The following is a 10,603-nucleotide window of genomic DNA, read 5'->3' on the forward strand; positions in this document are numbered from 1 at the left end:
GGGGCTTGAACTTTAGTGTATGAGAAGGATGAGAGAGCAGACAGTCAATAATAAATAAGTGAGAAAAATATGTAGCATTTTAGAAAGTAACAAGTGATATAAAAAGAAAGTTAGAGGTGTTTAAGGAGCTCTGGAAGTGCCAGGTGGGTGGTGGTGAGGATTGTAATTTAAATAGCTTTGCCAGGGATGCCTGGGTGGCTCAGTTGGTTAAGCATCTGCCTTCAGCTCAGGTCATGGTCCTGGGGTCCTGGGATGGAGCCCCAAGTCGGGGTCCTTGCTCAGGGGGAGCCTTCATCTCCATCTGCCCCTTCCCCCTGCTTGCGCGCTGTCTCTCCCTTCCTCTCAAATAAATAAAATCTTTAAAAAAATAAATAAATAGGCTTGCCACAGTAAGCTCACTGAGAAAACTGAGCCAAAGTTAGAAGAGAAGTCAGTGAGTTTTCCAGACTGTTGGTGGGAAGAGCAGTCCAGTGGAAAGAACAGCTAGTGGAAAATCCTAAGGGGGAGCATATCTGGTATGTTTCTTGCCCAACAACAGGATGGTGTCCCTGGAAGACAAGCGAGAAGAGGACAAGAGTAGGGATGGAGGTCAGAGAGGGCAGGGTATGTGGATCCTGTAAGGACTTTGGCTTTTCCCTAGAAGGAAATCTGAAGCCACTAAAGGGCTTTTATCCAGAGTGGTGGGATCTAGTCCTGTCTTCATCATATTTTATTCTCATTTCTTTTTCACCTTTTGTGCATAAAGATGTTGACCTAAAAGAGAGGCATTGAATAGAGTCCCACTACAAGCATGGGCAGTCGGTGGACCCCAGAGAGTGGGAAAGAGCACTTCATGTTCCAGCCAGCTGGCTCAGAGACAACAGACCTGAAAAGGTGGCAGAAATAGGTCATACCGCCCTACCTATAGCTCTGGGTTCTTGTGACCATCCATCGATGGACTGTTCCTTTCCTTTTAGTCCACATGCACTAACCAGAAGTCTCTAGTCTTTCTGAAATTTTACTGAAAATTTCACATATTCTAGCAATAGCTTTCAGATAGCTTTGTCAATGTGTAAAGTAACAGTAATGGTTAAATTCCTAAGTATTCCATAAAATTGGCAAATTAGCCATTGGTTTTAAGTCCAGTTTTGGAAACATCGTTTTCATTTTGCTTTACTGGCAAACATGGAAAATTTAAATTTAAACTGGGCCTACTGTCTTGTTCTTCCACAACATCCTCTGGTGTGAGTACTAATGAGCTGTGGATTGACCAAAAATTTGTCATCAGCAGGAAAGAGTTGGAAAAGGATGACAGTGCCTTGTACATGGATCCAAGGTGGCAGATGTGGGGGCAAGACTCACTGTGTTCCTTGCCTTGGGTCACAAACTGCTCCCACAGTGCTGAGGAAAGAGTCCTCCTTGGGAGAACCCAAAGTGCCCTGGCATCTTGCTCATCTCAATTCTGTGCTTATGTGACCTTGCTAGAGTGTATTATGGGTACCCTACTATATTGTGGCTGAGATGGAGGGAGCTGATTTGGGACTGGTGCCACCTCTGCCAGTCTAGTTAACATGCTCATAGTCACTAACCACTTGTGGATTCGGGCCTCTAAATTAGGGAAGAAAGGTCCAACCTTAATACAGAGTTTACTCGATCACAGGGAAGACACTGGTTGCAGTGGTCCAGGCCTTGAGTCAGACCACAGGATCTGAGTACCCTAGGCCCTCCACCCTTTTCCTTCCTTGCTATGTGACCTTGGAAAAGTCATGCAGCCTCCCTGAGCTTTGGTTTCTATATTTGCCTGTTGGGGTCACAAAATTTATTCTGTAACATTGTTGTTAGCATTTTAGTAATAATCTCCTATTGAAGGCTTCGCAAATGGTAGCTCTTCAATAAATGCCAAATCATATTATCAAATGATTCTACTGTTCCATCAAATATAACTCTTCTGAGTCATGTATTTTAGCAATTTACCTTTAACCCATGTAACAGATTAACGACTTTCCCCTGATTTTAAATGTGAGTGGCACTATTGAGTCCACATACATTTTAAAAAACTTGATTTTTAAGGTAATTCTTCTACTGGACTGATAACAATGAAGTAGAAATTGCTGTTTGTTTAGCTATGAAGAATATTCCCAGAGGGAGTATTGTGAAATATCAAAATGGGAAAAAAGAATTGGTGAGTGAATTTTAAAGTTCCTTTTGTCTCCCCAAAGATTTTCTAAGAGAGATACATTTTGCACACTGTGGGTTTTAGTCCTTTCATATATAGAAATTTGGGGAGATCTGTTATATGCCAGGCTCTGAGAATAACAAATGAGTGGGCTTCAACTCCTAGCTTGGAAAAGTTTTTAGTCTGGTAGATAAAACACTTTATATTGTATTATATTACAATGTGATGAGTTCCAGCAGAGTGTAGCAGTACCTGAGGGCAAAAAGATGATTTTGATGATCTCTTGCTTGTCTCTTCCTGCTGATTGGTTTGGTGGTGAGAAATAAAGGACCAGGATATTGTGATTTTTGGAAGCCATTCCCTGCCAAGGCAGGACAGGGTGTTGTGCGCTAATGGGAGAAGGATATTTAGGATAAAATAATTGTTAGGCACTTCCATTTTTACCAATCACCATAAGTGATTAGTGGTACTAGCATTTCCATTTTTCAATGGATTGTTAACTCCTTAATGATTATGAAAAATGTCCCTTCTCCGTAGGCTACTTTTTTTCCCCCTACTATTGACATTATGACCATTGATTCCCATCCGTATCTACAAAAGTTACACAGACAGCTAACCTAGACAAACAACTCTCTGGTATTTGCATATCCTCCCTGTTGGACATAGGGGTTCAGGCTGCCATGTGGACTGAGTCTAAGGGACTTAAAATGAAAGAGGGTCTGGTAAGCTCCCGCCAAAGGCGACTCTGATACAGAGATGGGCCTTTTGCATCCTGCCAAAACCGGAGTGGTTCTCAAGCTGTTTAACTTGTGATTATTTTCTCCTGTTGCCTTTTCTTTGAAAACTAATTGTAGATGTGAAATGGCCATGTTTAAATAATTCATAAAAAAAATAATAAATCCAGAGGAAAGTGGCAAAGGTGCAGAGAAACCTGGCGAAGTACAAAGACGGGGTCGAGCCCGTTGCAGTTTTCCAAGAGGCTCTCCTTACTCTGGAGTGCTTAATTAGGCCCGCCTGCCTGTTTGGCCCTGGGTTGGTTTTGTTCTTTCAAGAGAGCTGTTGACCTAATCCTACATTAGAACGCACTGAGCAGTAGCTTCTCACAGTTCATGAAAACATTTGTAAATGCTGTTATTTGGGCATGGGGGAAAAAATCGGTACCCTCTGACTGAGGGAAACTCATACATTTATAATCGTATTTTTTAATGTTGAGGAACAGCCTTTTAGCTCTACCAATTATGCAAACCAGTTAGACAACATTGTTTAATGTAAGCAACTAAATGCCCAGAAGATTCTTAACTAGAAAAACAAGAGCTTCTGCAAGTTTTGGAGATTATTCCAACCAGACAATTAATTGAACTAACTCTACAGTGCCTTTGTAAGGTTTATAGCTCCTGGAACTGTTGCTGTACTTACAGAAGTGTTTTAAATGTTACATCCTTGAAACTTCTAGATCAATTAGTTTGTGATAGAAGGCGATCTCTAGGTCTAAAATTACTTTTTTAATGCTGATATATCATTTTTAGTAATAAGCTTTTTCTTTTCATTTTTTTTCTTTCTTTTTTTTTCTTTTTTTTTCTTTTTTGTACAAGTAATTAGTAACTCCTGCCCTGGAGAAACTGCTGCATATTGGTTAGACTTTCACCCCCAAACTTTGAGAGAACTTCCACCATGTTTTTAACAGCCCCTCCTCAATTGTGGGTGGGTAGCTAGAACAGTAGGCAGGAAAGTGGCTCAACAGTGCTAGGAGGAATGGAGTTGTGTTTCTCTATTCTACCACACCTGCTAAATGCGGCCAGGTTTTAGGATCAGTGCTGTTCAACTACACACTGCTTCAACTATTCTGTATGCCCATTTTAGTATCTCTTTTAAAAGTACCATGGTGTTTCCTCTGCCACATAATACTAAACATGCTTCTGTCTGATGCTTTGTGATCGAAAGAGTGGTCTTCAAAGTTGACATTCAAAAATATCCTTCTGGCTACTTAAATACTACCATGACTCTTTTGTTATCCCAAGTCTCAGCCGAGAAGATGTTTGTCACTTAATTGCTGCTGAGGATCACAGATGACGGTTTATAGGTTTAGGCAAATCGTGGGCAGCACTTTGTTAACCAATGGAAGAGTGCACTGATACCTGATAATTATCCTATGGAGCTCAATTGGCCCTTAACGGCACCAGCCCGACCAGCATCAGGGAGCCTGTTTCAACACAAAAGCTCCTTCTTGTTAATTAACCCGTGTGCACTTGTTACAAATGAAACCTATTTGTTTCCAGTTAATACATTTGCTGCTACTTTAAATATTCATTTATTTTTATGCTTGTTAAGTGAAAGGTGGAGAAGAATGGTTTGGATGACTGCCATCAGTATGCACTGAGCCTTAAGAGAGCAGCAAAGAGACTAATATGTCAATTATGTCGCTATGTGTTCAGTGGGCCCCCAAATCTGCTTGAGAAAGATAAGTTTCTCTCAACCATGAAAACAAGATAGGGGCGATCGAGAAGCAAGGCACCTGTGACAGTAATTAGTGAGTTTTTATGTGGCGAGAATTTTTCCTAAATGTTAAATGCAATTCCTTGGAAGCTTGGTTCCATTTTCCCATCTACGTCTTGACTTGTATCTGGGTGGATAAAAAACTGGACACATGCAAACAGATATGTCTACATTCTCCCTTCAGCTGGCTTCAACCAAATAAAACAATGAACCAAACTTAAGAGGAATTTGCTTCATTACTTTTAAGCAAAATTAATTTGAGAATCATAAGGAAATTAAGGTGTACACCATAATACATCAGAAGTATGGCAATTGAAAAAGCAAGAGAAACAATGAACATGCGCTAATTTAGCATGTTTTACATAAAAAAATCTAGAATAAAATCACGATTCTTGGAAAGGCTGCCAAAATTATCACTTAAAATGTTGGCGATCTAGAATTGATTTTAAGTATTTATTATATTATTCTCCAAAATTCATGTTGGAAAATTTCCTAAAACACGCATTTCTCAAAGTAAGAATAACCTACCTTACAAATTATTTAAAGAGATGAAAAAATAATACTTTATGCCAGTGTGAAGGACTTTTAGTTTTTATTTGGATGAAATATTGGAGCGTCGTGGCTTTAAAATTTGCTCTTCAGAATATTTTCTTTCTGTTTTTGTTGCACCAAAAATTATGCATATGTGACTTCAATTAGTTTCTCTTAGCTGCATACAGAGTTCAAAATATACTTAAATATTGGTGGAAGCAACATTCCCACAGCCACCAATCAATTACTTTGATTCTTCTGTTTTAAAATTGGTCCAATAATGCACTTTAGAATAGGTCAATACGGCCTCCTATATAGAGTAATATGTCTAATTTGCTTCTATTCATCATGATCATGTAGTTAAGAACAATATACGGAAGAATGATATGTAAAATTGACAAAAGAATTTATAAAATTGCTCTATGGGTATAATGTTTTGAAGAGATGGAACACATCCCTACTTCCTCTTTTTCCCATGGACTGTAGTACTCTGGGTATATTGTTCATTTGCATTAACTTGATGGGCCAGCACACCCACATTCTCTGTTTACCAACTCAAAAGAGACCATTTCTCTGTGCCCAGAAGGAATGCTTTCTTGCTGCCCCCTACAGCATCATTCAGAAATATTAGAGAAAAAATGCTTTTCACTCTCGCCTTCCCAAATCACTTTTCTTCTCAATACAAATTCTTCATTAATAGCACCAACAAAACTTATGAGTATTACACGTGGCAAATGCTGTGGAGATGGTACCAGAAGGACTATAATAACATCCACCTACCATCATACTATCTTTTAAGTTCTACTATCACCAATTCAGGATTGTGATCAGGGAACAAGAAGGGAAAACGTGGAAGTTCATCCTCTGGCTAATGTCCTCTGTGTAACTCACCCATTAAAAGAATGTAAATTCATTATGTAACATAGGAAACTGAAAGCACTGGCTTGGGACTCAGGAAACCTCTCTGTGTTACATTTGTGAAGTAAGAAACATCCTCATGCCTAAGTTTATTCATCTATTCCTTCTTACTTAGCACAACTGGAGAACCAAAGAAAAAAACCAACAGGCTGTTTTCATTTGCATCCTGGTGTATGTTGGACTCACATGAGGGATGCTTAACTCTTAGAACACTACAGCTGTGTTAAGTATGCCATAATCAACATAAGGTACCTCAGCCTTCTGTCATTAAGTGGGTATTTAGAAAAAGTCGTTACATCCTTAGGCATTGCTTTAGAGCTAGGAAAGATCTGAAAAATTCATAGTGATCACTTACCTGAAGTCTTATCTCACCTATTGCCTATATCATTCTGATTAACCACACATATGCTGCCTTGAACTGCTATGCACAACTGCATTCATCTACTTACATAATAAATGTTGCAAATATATGTTACTTATGCACATTTCTGGTTAGTCATTAACAGAAATAATCCAGTGCTCATTATAAACCAAGCAAACATTGTCCACTATTTATAAGACAATTATAACACTTAAGTCCTCACACCTTTGATTAATATTCTCGTTACTGATCTAAGCCTATCGGAGCATTCTTTAGGTTCTTTTGAGTAGATACACATAGCTTTTAATAGTTAGAAGTAGTTGAGGTCTAAAATTCTTCCCCCCTCCCCAGAACTTGGCTACCTAACGGTTATTTTATAATAAAAGCAATTGTGAGAATTAATTCTGCAACACATATATCTATCAGTAATCAGGACAAGGAAAAGACACACAGTCTTCTCTGTAAAAACATTCTTATGTAACTTATTATGTAAACCATACACATTGTGCCTTTTACTCAATGGAGCAAACAGATTGATTGTGTTACAGGATTCAGGTGGAAGATGGAAGAGAGTTCACCATGAATGATGGTGGAGAAATGCAACGCAAAGAAGACAGACTTGATCAGACTCCCAGGAAAAGGCAGGTCTTAGATGAATGAAGTGGGGCTAAGGACGACCTAAGTGGGAAAGAAGTACCAAAAGTTCAAAGATGGAAATCCTGCAGTCAGGCTTATGTATTTATGGGATCGCACTTTTCCTAAATCCAGCTGTCAAAGTTGGAACAACATTTTGAACACGAGGAACATTATCATCAAATTATAGGTGTCTTAGCAGCCATACCACCAGAATTAATCTATTCTAATAGGCCACTCAGGCATAAAGATTGTGGATTTCTATTTTTTATAGGCAACTTGACTTTCAGTTGGAATATTTTATAACCTATTCCCTAAAACATGAAGGGCCATGAAAACACTACCTGTATTCCCATTGGCAGTGCAGTGTGTTATTGCTGCTAACAGTGCCGAGAGGGCAACAGTCCTTCCCCATGTTCATTCATTTGTTCATTCATTCATTCATTCATCCAGCAATCTGGATTAAGCACCCACCATGTATCCAGCATTGTGCTATGTTGTAAGCAGTTTCAGTGAGTTGAGAAAAAGGCTGCTTACTATTCCTTACCACCTAGTGACAATGATGACATTAATTGACTAAAGCAACTGTCCAAGGCTATGACCAGGGAGTGGTGTGTGGTGATGGTGGGCAGGAGGAGATAGCAGGGAGCTTTAACTGGGGCACCAACTCCTGAGACCCTCATAAGCAAAAATTCGCAGCTGTTTGCCTACTGGTAATCTGGAAGGCTAGGATTGCTTTTAAGGATGCCTAGAGTCTAGGCTCGATTTAACAATTTCTAAAAGTAGGCTTTAAGACTCTCAAATTGATTTTTAAATGGGGTTCCGGGGTGCCTGGGTGGCTCAGCTGGTTGGGCATCTGACTTCGGCTCAGGTCATGTCCTGGGAGTCCTGGGATTGAGCCCCACATTGAGCCCCGCATCAGGCTCCATGCTCAGTGTTCCCTTCTCCCTCTCTCTCTCTGTCCCTCCACCTGGCACATGCTGTCTCTGTCTCAAATAAATAAATAAAATCTTTTTAAAATAAAGTAAAATGGGGTTCCAATTTACAAAGTAGGAGGCCAATGTGGTGATTCCAACTGTACCCATTATTTGCTTTCATTTTCCAAGGGCATCCAGAGAATTGGCAAGAATTTCCAGCTGTTTTCCTGTCTACATTCTAAGAAAGTTGAGCTTCCAGGCTTCGAGGTACTTTGCCAGGCAACTATATGCCCAGATTTGCCTGGGACAGCCCAGATTATGTCAGTTGTCTAAGTGTGTAATTATTAATAGCACCCAATTTCCTTCTTCAAAATGTCCCATCGACACGATAATAAATTATGTGGCCAATTAATACTAGCTGACTTCAGCCTTGAATAATAGGTCTCTAAATCCACCAACAATTTGGAAAAGACTTCTGACAGGTTAAAATACTTCCAACCAAGGAAAATCGCTAGGGGGTTTTCATGATCTAGTTACATGATACTACAAAAGTTTGGTCAATACAGCTAGATGGTTGATAATTCAGGGATACAATTCACTGTAGCCTGCTGGTCAAGGACACAGACTTGAGCCAGCCAGCCAAATTCCAGCCCAGTTCTGCCACTTTCTGCCAATGTGACCTTATCCTCACTTAGTTTCCTTACTGTAGAGTAAGGATGCTAGGAGTATCTATCTCACAGGATTGCATGAGGATTATATTCACTAATATATGTACAGTACCTAGAACAGTGCCTGGCACACTGTTAGTCATATAGTAAGGGCTTCCTCTCACTGCTACCTCATCCAGAAAGATAGGCAAGGGAGTGCAGATACCTCTTCAAGATCCTGATTTCGTTTCTTTTGGATATGCCCAGAATATGGCATTGCTGGATCATAAGGTAGTTCCATTTTCAATTGTTTGAGGAACCTCCCACACTGTGTGGTATAATGGCTGCATCAATTGACCTTCCCACCAACAACACACACGGGTTCCCTTTCTCTCCCCATCCTCACCATCCTCACCTGTTATCATTTCTTTTGTTTTCCATGCCATATTATCTTTAATTAAGTATAAAGACTTCCAATCATGTCACCTAAAAACCAATTTACCCACTGCTCTATTTGGCCACCAGTCTCTTGTCTTTCTCCTTATCAATGGTGAAGAAGATACCGCTTCCACAGCAAAGAGCAACCCATGGTTTGTTGTCTCTGCTAATAACAAAAACACTGGAGAGCCAGGTGGCAAACCTGTTGCCATTGGCATCTTCCATGTGAAGTACATCAAAAGAACCAAGGTGTCTCTCTGTTGGTGATCAGACCAATTCTTCCCAGGTTAGCACATCTGTCACCATACACAGATTACCGATGTCAAACTTTATGAAATCAGTAATCTTTCCAGTCTCCAAATCAATCTGAGTGGTGTCATTCACCTTGATGGGAGGTTCAGAATAGCATATGGTGTGAGCATCATGGGTCACTAGATTTGGGATTCCTTTTGTCCCCACAGAGGTCTTTCTCAATTTGCACAACTTATACTTGACCTCCTCAGCAAAGTAGACAGCAAAGTGACCCTTCGTGCCATAGATCAGACCAAAATTCTCCCCAGTCTTGCCAATGCTGATGACATCCATCAAGCCACCAGAGTAGGTTTTATCAGTTTGGACCTTGCCATCAAATCTTAATAAAATGCTGCATACAGGTCTTCTTTACTTCATCTCCATTTAGTGCATATTTAAGTCTATTCTTTAGAAAAGTGATGAAAAGGAGATATCCTCTCAGTTCATGGGGACCAATAGGTGGACAAGGGGCAAATACACCAGTTTATCCAGCAGCCAATGCTTTGGAGCTGCTACACAGTTCAGATGCTTCTTGGCACCAGGAGCCATCGCTGCACAATGCATGAAAAGAACTGTTATCATATGTCTTTTTTGCTAGTAGTCATTCTAACAGGTGTGAGGTGTATTTCCCTGAATACCAATGTTGAGCACCTTTTCATATATCTGCTGGCCATTTACATCTTCTTTCCAGAAATGTCTATTCAGGTCTTTTGCCCATTTTCCAATCAAATTCTTTGGTTTGTTGCTATTGAGGTTGTACATTCATTGCAGCATTATTCAAAATAGCTGAGATATGGGGCAGCCCAGGTGGCTCAGTGGTTTAGTGACACCTTCAGCCCAGGGTTTGATCCTGGAGACCTGGGATTGAGTCTCACATTGGGCTCCCTACGTGGAACCTGCTTCTTCCTCTGCCTGTATCTCTGCCTCTCTCTCTCTCTCTCTCTCTCTCTCTCTCTGTATCTCTCATGAATAAATAAATAAAATCTTTAAAAAAAAAAGGAAACAAAATAGCTGAGATATGGAAACAACTTAAATGCCCATTGACAGATAAACAGATAAAGAAAATGTGGCCCACAAATACAATGAAATATTTAGCCTTTAAAAATCAGGAAATCCAAAAAAAAAAAAAAAAAAAAAAAAAATCAGGAAATCCTGTCATTTGCCACAACATGGCCAAAACCGGAGGACATCATGCTAAGTGAAATAAGTCAGATGCAGA

At 39.9% G+C, this 10,603-nt stretch overlaps 1 pseudogene; it reads right to left on the reverse strand.

The window, feature by feature from the left end:
* Nucleotides 1–9,153: 9,153 nt before the first annotated feature.
* On the reverse strand, nt 9,154–9,933 carry LOC112907193 (small ribosomal subunit protein eS4-like; annotated as a pseudogene).
* Between the last annotated feature and the right edge of the window lie 670 nt (nt 9,934–10,603).

The sequence above is a fragment of the Vulpes vulpes genome, chromosome 6, assembly GCF_048418805.1.
Source record: "Vulpes vulpes isolate BD-2025 chromosome 6, VulVul3, whole genome shotgun sequence".
In the NCBI taxonomy this organism is placed as follows: Eukaryota; Metazoa; Chordata; class Mammalia; order Carnivora; family Canidae; genus Vulpes; species Vulpes vulpes.